Raw genomic sequence first — 18,274 nt, 5'->3', positions numbered from 1 at the left:
AGAGTCATAGTATAACAAGAAAAAGCACCAAAGTGAAGAAACCAAATATCTCCAATATGCCAAATAACAAACGCAAAAACCAAGGTAATAAAAACAAGGAAGTCACCATGAAGCCCTCAAATGAAAAAGACACCCCAATTCAAGATTATGAGGATGATGATATAGAAGAAATGCAAGAAGCAGATCTCAAAAAATTGATAAGAACATTAAGAAGTTCTCAAAAACAAATTCTTGAACTACAGAAATCCTTAGTGGACAAGATACAAAATCTCTCTCGTGAAAATGAAATATTAAGGAGGAATCAAAATGAAACGAAACAACTAGTACAACAGGAAACTGGGATAGTGACTGAAGTGAAGAATTCAATAGATCAAATGAAAAACACAATAGAGAGCCTTACAAACAGAATGGGTGAAGCAGAAGAGAGAATATCGGACTTAGAAGACAGAGAACAGGAAAGGATACAGTCAGACCAAAGAAAAGAAGAGGAAATTAGGAATCTAAAACATATTGTCAGGAATCTTCAGGATACTATTAAAAAACCCAACATTCGGGTTCTAGGAGTTCCTGAAGGCATGGAGAGGGAGAAAGGATTAGAAGGCCTTTTTAGTGAGATATTAGCAGAAAATCTCCCAGGTTTGGAGAAGGACAGAGAAATCCTAGTACAGGAAGCCCACAGAACCCCTAATAAACACGACCAAAAGAGATCCTCACCACGACACGTTGTAATTAAACTCTCCACAGTGAAACATAAAGAAAAGATCCTAAAATGTGCAAGAGAGAAACATCAGATTACTCTCAGAGGATCTCCAATCAGACTCACAGCTGACTTCTCATCAGAAACTCTACAAGCTAGGAGGGAATGGTGAGATATAGCCCAGGTACTAAGAGAGAAAAACTGCCAGCCCAGAATATTATATCCTGCAAAGCTCTCATTTGTGAATGAAGGTGAAATAAAGACTTTTCATAGCAAACAGAAATTGAAAGAATTTGTTGCCACTTGTCCAGCCCTGCAAAAGATGCTTAAAGATGTGTTACACACAGAAACAAAGAAACACGGTCATCAATATGAAAGAAGGTAAAGGAAGGAAACCAAGGAAGGAAAGCTCACAGCAAAAGATCACAGGAAATTCAAAGCATATATTAGAACTTATCTTTGGCAAATGGCAGGGCGAATTTACCACTTATCATTAGTCACATTGAACGTGAATGGCCTGAATTGTCCAGTTAAAAGAAACAGATTGGCTGATTGGGTTAAGGAACAAAACCCATCTATTTGCTGCTTACAAGAAACACATCTTTCCAACAAAGATCCATACAGACTGAAAGTGAAAGGCTGGAAAAAGATATACCATGCCAACAGAAATGAAAAAAGAGCAGGCGTAGCCATCTTAATTTCAGACAAAATAAATTTTACCACAAAAACCGTTAAGAGAGACAAAGAGGGACACTACATAATGATTAAGGGATCAATTCAACATGAAGATATAACAATTATCAATGTATATGCACCTAACTACAGGGCACCGGTTTATCTAAAAGATTTGTTAACGGACTTAAAGGGAGACTTAGACCCCAATACAATAGTACTGGGGGACTTCAATACTCCACTCTCAGAAATAGACGGATCAATAGGACAGAAGATCAACAAGGATACAGTAGATTTAAACGACACTATAGCCCAAATGGATCTAACAGATCTATACAGAACTTTCAATCCTACAGCTAAAGATTTTACATTCTTCTCAGCAGTACATGGAACCTTCTCTAGGATTGACCACATACTAGGCCATAAAGCAAGTCTCAGCAAATTCAAAAGAATTAGAATCATACCATGCAGCTTCTCAGACCATAAAGGAATGAAGTTGGAAATTAGCAACTCAGGAATCCCTAGAGCATACGCAAACACATGGAGATTGAACAACATGCTCCTGAATGAACAATGGGTCATAGAAGAAATCAAAAGAGAAATCAAAAACTTTCTGGAAGTAAATGAGTATAACAGCACAACATAACAAAACTTATGGGATGCAGCAAAAGCAGTGTTAAGATGAAAGTTTATATCAATAGGTGCCTACATCAAGAAATTGGAAAGGCACCAAATAGATGAGCTTTCAATTCACCTCAAGGATCTAGAAAACCTACAGCAAACCAGACCCAAATCTAGTAGGAGAAGAGAAATAATTAAAATCAGAGAAGAAATCAACAGGATTGAATCCAAAAAAAACATTACAAAAAATCAGCCAAACGAGGAGCTGGTTTTTTGAAAAAATAAACAAAATTGACACCCCATTGGCCCAACTAACTAAAAAAAGAAGAGAAAAGACCCAAATCAATAAAATCAGAGATGAAAAAGGAAACGTAACAACAGACACCACAGAAATAAAAAGAATCATCAGAAATTACTACAAGGACTTGTATGGCAGCAAACAGGGAAACCTATCAGAAATGGACAGATTCCTGGACACATGCAACCTACCTAAATTGAACCAGGAAGACATCGAAAACCTAAACAGACCCATAACTGAGACAGAAATTGAAACAGTAATAAAGGCCCTCCCAACAAAGAAAAGCCCAGGACCAGATGGATTCACTGCTGAATTCTACCAGACATTTAAAGAAGAACTAACTCCAATTCTTCTCAAACTATTCAGAACAATCGAAGAAGAGGGAATCCTCCCAAATTCTTTCTATGAAGCCAGCATCACCTTAATTCCTAAGCCGGAAAAAGATGCAGCACTGAAAGAGAATTACAGACCAATATCCCTGATGAACATAGATGCAAAAATCCTCAATAAAATTCTGGCCAAGAGAATGCAACAACACATCAGAAAGATCATCCACCCAGACCAAGTGGGATTTATCCCTGGTATGCAGGGATGGTTTAATGTGCACAAGACAATCAATGTGATACACCACATTAACAGACTGCAGAAGAAAAACCATATGATTATCTCAATAGACGCCGAGAAAGCATTTGATAAAATACAACACCCGTTCAGGATGAAAAATCTAAGCAAACTGGGTTTGGAAGGAACATTCCTCAATACAATCAAAGCAATCTATGAAAAACCCACAGCCAACATCCTATTGAATGGGGAAAAGTTGGAAGCATTTCCACTGAGATCTGGTACCAGACAGGGATGCCCACTCTCACCACTGCTATTCAAGATAGTTCTGGAGGTTCTAGCCAGAGCTATTAGGCAAGAAAAAGAAATTAAAGGGATACAAATTGGGAAGGAAGAAGTCAAACTATCCCTCTTTGCAGATGACATGATTCTTTATTTAGGGGACCCAAAGAACTCTACTAAGAGACTATTGGAACTCATAGAAGATTTTGGCAAAGTAGCAGGGTATAAAATCAATGCACAAAAATCAACAGCCTTTGTATACACAGACAATGCCATGGCTGAGGAAGAACTTCTAAGATCAATCCCATTCACAATAGCTACAAAAACAATCAAATACCTTGGAATAAACTTAACCAAGGACGTTAAAGATCTCTAGGATGAAAATTACAAAACCTTAAAGAAAGAAATAGAAGAGGATACCAAGAAATGGAAAAATCTTCCATGCTCATGGATTGGAAGATCAATATCATCAAAATGTCCATTCTCCCAAAAGCAATTTATAGATTCAATGCAATACCAATCAAGATACCGAAGACCTTCTTCTCAGATCTGGAAAAAATGGTTCTGAAATTTATATGGAGGCACAAGAGACCTCGAATAGCTAAGGCAATCTTGTACAACAAAAACAAAGCCGGAGGCATCACAATACCAGATTTCAGGACATACTACAGGGCAGCTGTAATCAAAACAGCATGGTACTGGTACAGAAACAGATGGATAGACCAATGGAACAGAATTGAAACACCAGAAATCAACCCAAACATCTACAGCCAACTTATATTTGATCAAGGATCTAAAACTAATTCCTGGAGCAAGGACAGTCTATTCAATAAATGGTGCTGGGAAAACTGGATTTCCACGTGCAGAAGCATGAAGCAAGAGCCCTACCTTACACCTTACACAAAAATCCACTCAACATGGATTAAAGACCTAAATCTATGACCTGACACCATCAAGTTACTAGAGAACATTGGAGAAACCCTTCAAGATATTGGCACAGGCAAAGAGTTTCTGGAAAAGACCCGGGAGGCACAGGCAGTCAAAGCCAAAATCAACTATTGGGATTGCATCAAATTGAGAAGTTTCTGTACTGCAAAAGAAACAGTCAGGAGAGTGAAGAGACAACCGACAGAATGGGAAAAAATATTTGCAAACTATGTAACAGATAAAGGGTTAATAACCAGAATCTACAAAGAGATCAAGAAACTCCACAAAAACAAAACCAACAACCCAATTATGAGATGGACCAAGGACCTCAATAGACATTTTTCAAAAGAGGAAATCCAAATGGCCAACAGGCACATGAAAAAATGTTCAAGGTCATTAGTAATCAGGGAAATGCAAATCAAAACCACAATGAGGTTTCACCTCACCCCGGTTAGAATGGCTCACATTCAGAAATCTACCAACAACAGATGCTGGCGAGGATGTGGGGAAAAAGGGACACTAACCCACTGTTGGTGGGAATGCAAACTGTTTAAGCCACTATGGAAGTCAGTCTGGAGATTCCTCAGAAACCTGAAGATAACCCTACCGTTCGACCCAGCCATCCCACTCCTTGGAATTTACCCAAAGGAATTTAAATTGGCAAACAAAAAAGCGGTCTGCACCCTAATGTTTATTGCAGCTCAATTCACAATAGCTAAGACCTGGAACCGACCTAAATGCCCATCAACGGTAGACTGGATAAAGAAATTATGGGATATGTACTCTTTAGAATACTATACCGCAGTAAGAAACAACAAAATCCAGTCATTTGCAACAAAATGAAGGAATCTGGAGCACATCATGCTGAGTGAAGTAAGCCAGTCCCAAAGGGACAAATACCATATGTTCTCCCTGATCGGTGACATCTGACTGAACACCAAAAAGGAAACCTCCTGAAATGAAATGGACACTATGGGAAACGGTGACTTGATCAGCATAGCCCTGACTGTTAATGAACAACTTAATACATTATCCCTCTTAGTAGTTTTTTTTGTCTGTTCTACTTAATACGACTGGTTTAATTCTTTAATTAATACACAGTTATTCTTAAGTGTTAAAAATTAACTGAAATGTGATCCCTGTTAAACATAAGAGTGGGAATAAGAGAAGGAAGAGATGTATAATTTGGGACATGCTCAAGCTGACTTGCCCCAAATGGTAGAGTTAAAAACATACCAGGGGATTCCAATTCAATCCCATCAAGGTGGCATGTACCAATGCCATCTCACTATTCCAAGTGATCAATTTCAGTTCACAATTGATCATAATGAAAGGACTAAGAGTCAAAGGGAGCACATAAACAAGCCTAGTACCTGCTAACACTGGGGTGCAAACTGTTGAAATCTTTACTTAATGTATACTAAACTGATCCTCTGTAAAAAAAAAAAAAAGAAAAGAAAAGAAAAGAAAAGAAAAGAAATTATCAACTCCCAACTTGACTCTCACTGGCATTAAACATGACAATAGGTCTGATCTGATTTCATCATCATTTAAAAAAAATCATCTATTATTTTTCACTTTATGTTTCTGTGTGAGAGCAAACTGTTGAAATCCTTACTTAAGGTATACTAAGCTGATCTTCTGTATATTAAGATAATCGAAAATGAATCTTGATGTGAATGGAGGGGAGAGGGAGTGGGAAAGGGGAGGGTAGTGGGTGGGATGGACGGTATGTGGGGGAAACCATTGTAATCCATAAATCGTACTTTGGAAATTTATATTCATTAAATAAAAGTTAAAAAAAATAAACAAACATGGAGATACCAAAAAAAAAAAAAGAAAGAAACATGTAACTCTTCTTCCTATCTGAGACTACAGTCAAATTATACAGGTTTCCAAAGCCTGGTGTTTTCCTGGTGTAGTATGATGGAATCATTACAATATAAGATGGAGGTGTCTTCTAATTTGATGTAGGCTTATGGGGCAGCTTTAGGTTGTTTTCCTTATGGATGTACATGGGTGTTTGCCTGTGTTATGTTTCTTGTTCCTACTTATCCTGAAACCTTCAGTACGCTATTGGTAATTGTAAGGCCTGCTCTGAGGTGTTTTGTGGGAAGTTAGAAGGTCAGCTACAGTTGTTTAGCTGACTGGGAGAGCAGTGCAACTTCCTACTTGGGACAAACTGTGGTAACCCTTAAAACCATCTAGGACAGTTTGAAGGACAACTGTATACTCATGGGGGAAACTGTGAGCATTAAGTTTGCAATGTCTTAAGATTCTGTGTCCCCATTCAATATTGTAAATGTGGAAAGAAAAGAATCAGAAAGATTGCTGGAAACTAAGATAGAGCGGAGGTAACCATCAACAGGAGCTAAATCCTAGCAATTATGGTGCATGTTCTTGACAAGTGATGGTTCAAAGATCATAAAAAATAAGAAAAGCTATATTTTAGCAGATATAAGATGCACAATAACCTATGATTCTTTCTAGTTTAATGACTACATGTGTTGACACGACTTTAGGTATATAAGTTTTTATCACTTGAACTAATGGTTCCAATAAACATAGAACCTGTTATGAATTCAATAAAATGCTAATAAACGTGTGCTAATTTCCAATCTGAAGTAATTTTTCCCATTTGTTCTCAAGCCTCACAGTGGGTAGCATGATCAAATTGCCTCAAATACACAAATATCAAACAAACTTGAATTCATTTGTTTGAAACTTGCATTTGATTGAAAGGAACAGACAGATACAGAGAAATATTCCATCCTCTGGTTCATTTCTCCAAATATTCACAACAAATGCTAAGTCAGATCAAAGTCACAGAGGAACTCAATCAGTGCATCTCACAAAAGGAGCAGGCATCCAATCGCTTGAATGATAATTCAATATTGCTGCATCCCAGAGTGTACAACAGCAGAAATCAGAAGCAGAATCAGGATGTAAACCCAGGCATTCATGTATGAGGTGAAGCAACACCAAGCGGTGACTTAACATGCATTCCAAATACCTACTCAATGGCGAGCAACTAGACATACAAACATGAGGCCATCCTATAATAGTAGACTGAGATGTTGCAGAAGATCAGGCAAGATTAGGCAAGGCTGGCATAGATCAGCAGCACTGTCCACCAGATCTCCAGTATCAAAATTCACATCTAAAATATGTTTTTTTTAAATTTCATGGCACCAAAGTGCTGCCATTTCAAGCAATTAGGGTTGCCACCATTATCAAATAAAAGCTGCTGAATGTTTGTTCTAATTGGATACATATAGTGCATTGAAGGAAAGTGTTTTGAATACCTGTAGTGATCAAACACACATTAGCATTTTAGTCTGAAATATGGAATACACACTGAAATAATGTTAATAACTTGGAGAATTGATTTTCAAATTTGATTTTGTAAAAGCATATAATACCATATCCATGTCATGATTCACCTTTCCATTCTTAGCATCATGCTGCATATCTTGATCAATACCTTTTTTCTTACAAAAAGAGCTTTATTATATGTTTTTATCCTGCTCTCCAACAACTACATTTCATGATTTCACTTTTTCTCATCCTGGAAGAATATTTACCAACATCTATTTGCAAGAATTTAATTTTTTAAGTTTTAAATTTTATTTCAAAAAATAGTCATGACAAACAGCTAAAACAGTTTTACACCTCAAATCAAAATTTACTTTGACAAGGATTCCAAGGTGGCAGAATAGAGAAAGGGCAGACTACTCTAAGCAAGAAGAAAATAATAAAAAAGGGGAGAATGTGCCTTGTTAGGGGTGATTTGGAGGGAAAACTGCAGTGGAGATTCTGCAGAAGGAGGAGATATTGTGGATCTGTGTGTGGAAGGTGCAGATGTGCAGCAGTGATCACAGACATAACACACAACCCCAGAAGCCGAGAGCTGGAGAAAGAATCAGCTTTGGAGAGTGAGGTTAGATCAGACTGCAGCACCCCATGCTACTGGTGATAAAGCCAGAGTGAGAGCCTAGAGGCCTACACTTTGTGTCTGGCCTGGAGCCCTGAGGGGAACAGGATGCACACCCACCCAGGAAAAAAAGGGGGCATTATTCTTTCTATTCATCTCTACTTCCTCCCCACAACAGTGCCTGGCAACCAGGTGAAAGAGGGTGGGTGTCATTTTGTACATAAGTACATATCAGCTACAGCAGCTCGTCTGTACTTGCCCAGCAACTGGCAAGGACAGATGTCATTTTGCCAGCTCCCAGCAATGGGTGCAGATACAGTGACATTCTGACATCAGTACTGGATGCAGAATCTCTTGCATGTGCCCAGCAACTGGTGGGCAGAAGTCATCATTTTGAAACAAGTAAGGCTGTGTCCAGCATGCATTGTGCATGTTTGGGATCCAGTATTTTACTGGAGGGAAAAATACATGTTCTCAATAGACTTTGAGTCTGTTGGGATGATTGACAGGGGGCTAGGCTCCCATGTACAAGTGCAAGGTGCCCCTAGCCTCTCAGCACATCACTGGCTCTGAAGCTCAAATTGCCTAGGCAGAATATTCACATGCAGTTGGCTCTGGGAACATCTCTACCTCTCCATGAATAGGACCAGGCTAGTGGGGCAGAGTGGATCCTCTGCACAACATGACTGTGCCTGCCCCATGGGCTGACACTGTGTGAACTCTGTGACTGAGTGGGTGCAAGGTGTTTCTGGGTTTCTGGGCAATCATTGTTTACAGATCCACACATTCTGAGCTCCCTGATTGGGGTGGGATATCCCAGAGGATCTGTGCTCATCCTGAGGACTGCACAGATCCTTTGTGCAGCTCATGAATCAGCATGGTGGAAGGATGCATCCACTGAGGCCTAATACTCAGGCACTGATCACCTTAGAAGAGGGGGAGGTGTGTGATGATGCCAGCATAGGTGATCATCCACTCCCCATTGCTGACAATAAGGAAAACATACCACATCCAACATGGGTGTCACCCTGGATACTCACCCCATTCTGGAGCACAGACTAGAGCCCTCAGGCCACAGCCAGCTCAAGCATCTGGGTATTCACTAATATAGCAGAAGCCACACAGGCATAGCAGAAAAATAAAAGCCATCAGAGGAAAGATCCAACAAGTGTCTCCACAAATGCCTAAAAATAAACTCAGAAATTCAAGAAACAAGAATAAGGAAGACAACACGAGTTCCCCAAAGGAATACAGAAACATTCCAATATTAGACTTTGAAGATGAAGAGATTTATGAAGTGCCTGAAATGGAACTCAAAAAATTAATTAAAGGATTATTCAGAAGCAATAAGAAAAAAAGTTCAAAAATTAAAGAAATCCATGAATGACATGAATGAAGACTTCTCCCATCAAATTGAGATTTTTGAGAGAACCAGAAGGAATTCCAGGCTCCTAGCTTTGTCCTGGTCCATTCCCGGCTGTTGCAGGCATTTTGAAAGTGAACCAATAGGTGGGAGCACTCTCTTTTCTCTTTCGTTTGTCTCCCAATTCCCTTGCTGGCTTCCTTTCTTCCTTCCTCTCTCCTGCTCTAACAAATTAATAAAATATTTTTAAAAATTAATAAAGGCAAACCATGTTAGGGCTAAATAGGCCAGGATATTATCAGGGTTGAGGATGTTGTCCCAATACCAGGTGGAGATTAAACACCCTTGTCAATAAGGCCTTGCTCTGCCATGCATGCAAAGCTCTATAGATGTGTATAGTATTTTCATACTTACATAAAAGACAGACACATTTAACTTAAAAGCATATATAGCAGGTTGTACTTGTACCTTTAAAGGTAAAAAAAAATCACAAATTCTATTTAATTCTCTCCACAACCTAATGGGTTGTTGTGCATCACTTAGGGGTACCTGCATGCACTTTTTGTTAATATTTTATTTTTTGAAAGGCAGAGTCACAAAGGGAGATACAGGGAGAAAGAGTTTCCATCAGTTGGTTCACTCCCCAAATGGCAGCAACAGCCTCATCTGGGGTAATCCAAAACCAGAGGTCAGGATCTTATTTTGGGTCTCCCACATGAGTGCAGGGGCATAAGCACTTGGGCCTTCTTCTACTGCTTTCCCAGGCCATAACAGAGATTTGCATAGGAAGAGGAGCAAGACAGAAGCTGGTGCCCATATGGGATGGCAGCGCCATAGGCAGAGGCAAAGACTACCCCCCTCTGCTCTGGCTCCCCCATGCATGTACTTTTGAGATTTTGTATTTTCTAACTTCACTGAACTCATTTATTGCTTCACTACATTTTTGGATTATGCCATCAAAATTTTGTATGGATCTTTTTATTTTTAGAGATATCTTAAGTTCCTATTAAAATTAAGAGGAAGGCATAGAGATTTTCCAAGAATCATTCTAAAACAGGAATCTCTGCATGTCCCAACAAAACATGTCCCATGGGAGAATATTAAAGACTAAAACTGAAGACACAAACAACAGGTTCACCTCACTGATAATGGTCTCCAAACTCTGGGCCTCTCCTGTCTCGTAGGACTCTGTACAGCTTTCTACACAATAAACTCACTTTGGCTTTGCACTCTTGAACTTAGCTCTTTATTTCTATACTGAGATATAAAATCATCATGCAAAAAATCAATACCTTTGTATTCACAGAAAATGCCATGGCTAAGTAAGGACTTGTAAGGTCAGTACCATTCACAATAGCAACAAAATATTTAAGTACCTTGGAATAAATTTAACCAAGGATGTCAAAAATCTTTGCAATGAAAATTACAACATATTAAAGCAAGAAATCAAAGAATACACAAAAAAATCTTCTATTTTCATGGATAGGAATAATTAATTTAATCAAAGTACTCATACTATGCATATCAATTTACATATTCAAAATGATGCAAATAATAAGAAACAATGCTAAAATTATTAGAGAAGACAAGAGACCCTGAATAGTTACAGCAATTTTACACAAGAAAATCAAAGCTAGTTCCAGCACAATACCAGATTTGAAAACATCCTACAGGGCAGTTACAATCAAACCACCTGGTATGGGCACAAAACTACACATGAAGATGAAGGGAACAGAATAGAAACCCAATAAATAAATCCACACTTCTAAAACCAAGTAATATTTGACAAAGGAGCTAACATTAATCCTTGGAGAAAGGACAGTCTCTTCAACAAAGGGTTGTAAGATTATTGTATCTCCAAATGCAAAAGTATGAAACAAAATGGCTATATAACAACTTATACAAAAATCAGCTCAAAATAGATCATGGATCTAAATATACAAACTGATATAATCAGATTACTAGGGGAAAATGGGGAAACTGCAACACACTGGCATAGGCAAAGACTTCTTTGAAAAGACCCCAGAATCACAGGCAATAAAAGCAAAAAATAGAAACATGGGATTACCTCACGCTAAGAATCTTCTGCACCGCAAAGGGAATGCTCAGCAATGTGAAGAAGCAACTGAGAGAATGGAAGAAATTATTTGCAAACTATGCAACTTAAAAGGGATTAATATCCAGAATCTATAAAGAGCTCAAGGAACTCAACAACAAGAAAACAAACAACCCAGTTAAGAAATGAGTAAAGGACTTGATGAGGCATTTTTCAAATGATGAAATCTAAATAACCAATAGACACATGAAAAAATTCTCAAGATAACTATCCATCAAGTAAACGCAAACAACAAGCACAATGAGATTTCACCTCACCCCAATTAGAACAGCTTTCATAAGATATCAAAAAACAATAAATGTTGGTGAGGTTGTGAGGGAAAAGGTTCCCCAATCCATTGTTGCTTGAAATGTAAACTGGTCCAGCAACTGTGAAAGATAGCTCAGGAATCTGGAAATATGTCTACCATATGACCCAGCCATCCTACTTCTTAGAATATACTCAAACAAAGTGAAATCAGCATATGGAAGACTTATTGGTACCTCTATGTTTACTCCAGTTCAATTCACTGTAGCTAAGAAATGAAATCCAGGCAAATGTCCATCGACCAATAGTTAAAAAAATGTGGCATATGCACACTATGGAATACTATTCAGCTATAAAAACATTGAAAGTCTGCTGTTTGCAGCAAAATGGATAAAATTGGAAAACATTATACCTAGTGAAATAAACAAGTTCCAGTAAGAAAAATATTTTTCCTGATTTGTAATAACTAATAGAGTACCGAAATTTAATGTATGAGTGAAATTGACATTTTGTGATTTGATTATTGTTTACAACACAAGTCTCTGCTGTTGAAGAACAGTGTTTTTGTTTTTTTTTCTCCTTATTATTACTTGTTGAATTGTTTTCTTAGTAGAGGGTTAAGTTTATGATTATAAAATAAACTGAAGTATATATCATTGTAAAAATTAAAAGAATAAGTAAGGAATGATGAGGAAAGGTAGTGTGGGTATGATGAGAATACAACTAAATCTACATATATATGAAATACATGAAATTTATTCACATTTAATAAATTTAAAAATTATTTTAAAAAAACAATGTACAGCGGGTTTTTTAAAAAATTGTTGAAACTGTCATTCCTTAAAATGCCACTTATCTACTAGCAGTGTTGGTTATTTTTTAAGCATTGACTTCCCCCAGATAACTTCCAGTTATGTAAGAGAAGAAGCCACTTGCACCCTTTCTTATCTTGCAGCATCCCTCACTCCATTCCAACACCAATGGTGGTAGTTCAATATATACGTTCAATAATATGTTCCACATAAGGTGAATTAAATGTGTTCTTAAAGCTTATTGAGAACTAAGTGCATGCTAGCCTCTTTTCAAGCACTTTAGAAAGATTAACTTCTTTATTTCTCACATAAATCCGAAGAATCACAGCTTTTGTTACTCCCATTTTTCACAGAATAAAACTGGGATTCATTAAATAATCTGGCTAAGGAATAAGAAACTGACAGAGACAGAATGAAATACCAGCTGGTTGAGTACATGTTCCATTTTACCACCCAACATTGGCTCTGAATGGGCCTATTTACTGAGCTCTGTAACTGTGTGGCCAAGTTCTTACAACCTGAATTCTGATTTGCAAGAATTAAAAGTCCTTGTTTCAATTGAATTTTCTGTAATTCACTCTTTCCCTCAAATATAGAGGACAATCAAGACATCTGCAGGTGAGAGAAATGTGCAGCTCTGGAAATACAGAGATTCAGTTCCTTGGCACCACATTCTCATGGGCATCAGTGAGGCTGGCAGGAAAGCTGCTCAACCTCAGGGTGGCAAACCATGCGCTGCCAAAAATGCATTTCAGTTCTGCTTCTCATTGTTCAATCTCTTCTGTTCTCCCTCATCTCTCTCCCAACTCTGACCAATATGAATAAGGAATTGTCATTTCTCTTAAGCAGCGATATTCCACTGATACATGTGAGACCTTCACAGGGATTTAAATCTGAGAATGTATATCATCTTGGAAATCTGGAATGTCCATAATAGGAAATCTAAAATGCATCTGGAAAGGAGGCAGTGTGACTGTCCTCAGCAGCTGCTCTCAACCCTGACTACATATTGGAATCACACAGGACAGATTTTAAAAATACTATGCCTAGTTTCCCACCTCCAGGGACTATGATTAGATTGGTCCCAGGTTTACCCTGGAGATCAATGTGTTTTAAAAGCTGCCTAGATGATTCTAATAGTCACCAAAGCTGAGAATGTTTGGTCTTGGGTATGATTGTTGTAGTGAACCTTCATTCACAGATGCCTTTATTCAAAGGTGAACACAATCGATGTTATGACTCACCAAGTTCAATTTGTATGCATCTCTGCAATCTGGGATGCTTCACACATGCTTTGTTCTAACCCTGGTGTGCCTAGAGGATCTTATCATTCATTTCTGGAAATATTTTTTAAGATTTATTTATATATTTGAAAGGCAGAGTTACAGGGAGGCAGAGGCAGAGAGAGAAAAAGGTCTTCCATCTACTGGTTCACTCTTCAGAGGGCTGCAACAGCAAGAGCTGCCCTTATCTGAATTCAGGAGCTTCTTCTAGGTCTCTCACATGGGTGCAGGGGCCCAAGGACTTGGGCCGTCTTCTACTGCTTTCCCAGGCCATAGCAAAGAGCTAGATATGAAGGGGAGCACCTGGGACTTGAACTGGGGCCCATATGGGATGCCAGCACTGCAATTGGTGGCTTTACCCACTATGCCATAGCATCAGCCCCAGGATATACCTTTTAATTTTAACAAAATTAATAAACTATGAATAAAAGTAATTGAGGAAACACAGGGGAAAGTAACAATAGTGTTCATTTTCATGTATTAAAACAATTGTTTACAGAGAGAAGAGCCTTGTCAAGATCAGAAAAAAATATTGTAAAACTCTTAGGGGTAAGGCCGGTGCCGCAGCTCACTAGGCTAATCCTCCACCTGTGGTGCCGGTACCCAGAGTTCTAATCCTGGTTGGGGCACCGGATTCTGTCCCGGTTGCTCCTCTTCCAGTCCATCTTTCTGCTGTAGCCCGGGAAGGCAGGGGAGGATGGCCCAAGTCCTGGGGTCCTGCACCCGTAAGGAAGACCAGGAGGAAGCACCTGGCTCCTGGCTTTGGAACTGTGTATCCCTGGCCATAGCGGCCATTTGGGGGTTGAACCAATGGAAGGAAGACCTTTCTCTCTGTCTCTCTCACCACGTAACACTGCATGTCAAAAAAAAAAAAAAAAAAAAACTCTTAGGGTAAAAACTTGACTAGAGATAAAAATCCACTATACTTTGAAAATCAAATTCCCAAACACAAATATAAATTCCTAAAACCCAATATAAGAAGTATAAAATAGGAAAACTCCAAATTAAAACAAGCAAGTTGAATCTCAATTTGAAGGCCACCAACCAATAAAACAGAGAAGCAAAACTTCAGTTATAGAAACACAAAATATTTCAAACATTTAAGAAATAAAACACCTATATTTCTCAGATGTACCAAAGTATAAATAAGCAAAGCATATTTTCAGATTTCTTTTAGAAAGCCAGCATTACATTTATAATGATGCCAGGTTGACTAGAACTTTCAATATAAATTAAGTATAAACCTCTCTTTCATATACAGATGTATAAATCCTTAGTATTTTTATAATAAATGAAAGCACATATGAAAATATAATGAATAACAAGTCACATATAATAAAAAATACAAGAGGTGGTTAACATTTCTTAACAAGGCATGTAAATTTTCCAGGTAGGTGAAAAATTCAAGGAGAAAATCACATGACAATTTAATGTTCAAAAACATTTAGAAATCAGCATGTAATTTTTAAAAACTGCTTGCAATATAGTAAAAAAGAGCAATGGCTTTCTTATTCAGATCAAAATTTTTTAAAAGGATCCTACAATGAAAACCATGATTAATACAGAATCATTGAGAGCTTTTACCCTGGAAGTAAACCTAGACCAGGAAGTCTCCACTAGTGCCAACTTCTTATTGGAGGAGTAGTTGGGGGGGAGGGGGAGAGCAAAAAGAAATAAAATAAGATGTAAAGATCAATTTCTTAAAAATAAATTGCCAATATATTGGAGATATTTGTTTAGGGAGAATCCATAAAATCTAAAAACAAATAAACTGATAAATGAATTTAATGTTGTGGGAAAGATCAATGTTTTAAAAATCCATTAGCTTACCAAGTGCCAGCAAGAAATAACTAGAAAATATAAAAGATCAATAGGCAGAGTGGAAAACAGAAGAAAATAAAAAAAATTAAATTATGTTATATCTAAGTGTTATTCAAATAGAAACGACCCAACAGAATGAGCAGAAATACAAGGAAAACGAAAGCGCCGAAAGTGGATAAACAGAACTGTAACTCACTGCAACAGGTTACCGCCAGCTCCAGGCAGCATCCGCAGGGAGAAGGACGGGGACCCAGGGCGAGGCCAGCGGGTAGCAGGAGCTCGGAGGTGAGAGCCCTCCAGCCGCGGGGAGGCAGAGCCCAGGGGCGGCCATTTCAGACCTGAACCCAGGTCTGTCTCTCGCTGTTCCCATCCAGGACAACTTGAAGTTAGGGGTCCTTGCTATGGGGGACGCTGATTGGCTCCGCGCTTTGTGACGTTCCGTGCACTCAAGGCTGGCAAACTGTCCAATCAGGCAAGGTGACGTCCACAGTGCATCAGCACGCAGGGCCTGGACGTCACAATCTTCTCCGAGTTTTGCCTGCAGAGTGAACTCCTGGGAGACAGCTCCGCCGCCAGGAGGCTCCCAAGCGAGGTCGACCTCTGCAGCTCTCCACCTTCACTCACCGGGGACGCTGGGCACCTAGGAAGCTGACAACAGCGACATGGTGAGTGTGTGGACCTGGTTGTACCGAGAGGGGAAAACGGAGCCGAAGGCCAGGAGGACACAGGCCTCCGGCATCTGTGGGCTCCATATTGGCGCTGGCACAGGGCTTCCCCTCGGTCCCCTCAGACCCGTGGGTTGGGGGCTTTACCGGCACCCAGGAACCCCGAGGTCCTGCCCCTTCCCTGCTTGGGTGAGACTTCTCAGCCCAGAGTCATAGCAGGCCAGCTGTGTGGCAGTAGCTCCACGTCTCCCCCGATTGTGCAGTGGGGACTGGGTGGTCTCTAGGGAGAATGTGGGCTGTGTGTATGCGGTTCATGCAGGACAGGCGCTGTCGGTTCCTCCTTCCCTCCCCACAGGCACCTGGTTCCCCCGAGTTTTCTCAATATGTGGCCTGCAGGGTATTTTCCAGGGCATTGACCTCTTTACACAGCTGTTTCTAGGATGTCTCACTCCTTCATATGTTTCCAATATCACAGTAACATAGACTGAGTAAGGTAGAGACAGAAGTTTTATTTGGCTTGGGGTTTTCACCCAGGTTTTAGAGAAGCAGAAAGACCCTGTAATTTGGTATTTGGGCATCGTCTTAGCACTTACACTTTCTCTGTACAGGGTGCCATCTCTATGTGCACTTTCAAAATAGAAATTTTGACCACTCAAATTTATGTGTTTTAAAAATGATTTTTCTTGCATGAAAGTCTTCCAAATCCTGTAGATATGTCTAGTTTACCAAGTTATTTTGGATTTATATTTTAATATAGGAGCCTGTTTAGTTTTGCTTGTTTTAATTTTTTCAAGATTGTCAGAGTATGACTGACACAATTTGTGTATCATCAAGGTATGAAAACTGATATTTTGCTATGTGAGGGACGTTAAAAAGTATGGACAATTCACATTATCTTTTGATTACATTTTTTCATAAACTTTCTGGAATTCTCTTGTACATATACATTATGAAATGATTAAGATAATCTAACATATCCATCACATTACATCCCTATGTTATTAAAGAATATGGAAGATATTAGCAAGTTGTGAGTATGTGATATCATAACCAACTGTTTACTGTGTTGAATATTAAGGTCTTGAGGTGTTAATTTTGTTAATTTATCTCATAGCTGCAAATGTGTGTTCAGCTAACATTTTCCCATGTCCTTCACTCTCAGCCCGTGACAACCACCATTCTATTCTGTGATTAAGTGCGACTTTCTTAGCTTACACATATGAGTGATATTGTGTGGCATTTATCTTTCTGTGCCTTATTTCAAATAGCCTAATGTCCACATTCATATTTTTGGATCCACATCCTGACAAAATGGAAGAATTTCCTTATTAAGGTTGTCTGTGATTGCTGTGTATGTGTGTTTATCACATTTTCTTTATTCATATGTTGACAGTAGGGTTGTTTCCATATCTTGTTCTTGTAGGTAATGCTGCCAGTAGTGTGGAGATAAAGGTATCTATTTGAGATACTGATTTGATTTCCTTTGGATATACACACAGTTGTGAGATTGCTTTGTCATGTTCTTTGTTTAATTTTGATTGAAGACCTACATAATGTTTTCTGTATTGGATGTAACAATTTACTTTCTCAGCAACAATTTTTATATTCCTTTTTTCCACCCTGGGACAATGTTATCTTTTTACTTTTGGATAATTATTTTAACATATATGAGATGATAATCACTGTGGTCTTAACTAGCATTGTAGTCTTCATTAGCTGTTTCTGAGCCCCTTTTAAGTTAAGTTACCTGTTGGCTACTTGTATATATTCAATGGAAAACTGATCAATCCTTTGTGCAATTTTTATTACAATATTTGCTTTTGAGTTGTTTGTGTTCAAACTCAGGTTGTCCAATGTTTTCTTCATTCCTTGCTTTATCTGTTCTGTTTTTCCTATCATATGCAGAATATTTCTTAGATTTTTTTCAGTCTTTGCTTTTGTCACCTATGCACTTAGTGTCATATCAAACAATCATT

General features: G+C 38.6%; 1 long non-coding RNA gene across 1 annotated transcript in view; it reads right to left on the bottom strand.

Moving 5' to 3' along the window:
- Window positions 1-16,166, bottom strand: part of LOC138846914 (uncharacterized) — a 49,906-nt gene extending 33,740 nt beyond the window's left edge. Inside the window, exon 1 of the long non-coding RNA XR_011384419.1 lies at window positions 15,830-16,166. This is a non-coding gene — a long non-coding RNA (uncharacterized lncRNA). The remainder of the gene's footprint in view (window positions 1-15,829) is intronic.
- Window positions 16,167-18,274: the final 2,108 nt, after the last annotated feature.

The sequence above is a fragment of the Oryctolagus cuniculus genome, chromosome 19, assembly GCF_964237555.1.
Source record: "Oryctolagus cuniculus chromosome 19, mOryCun1.1, whole genome shotgun sequence".
NCBI lineage: Eukaryota > Metazoa > Chordata > Mammalia > Lagomorpha > Leporidae > Oryctolagus > Oryctolagus cuniculus.
This window is presented reverse-complemented; position numbering and strand designations above follow the sequence as displayed.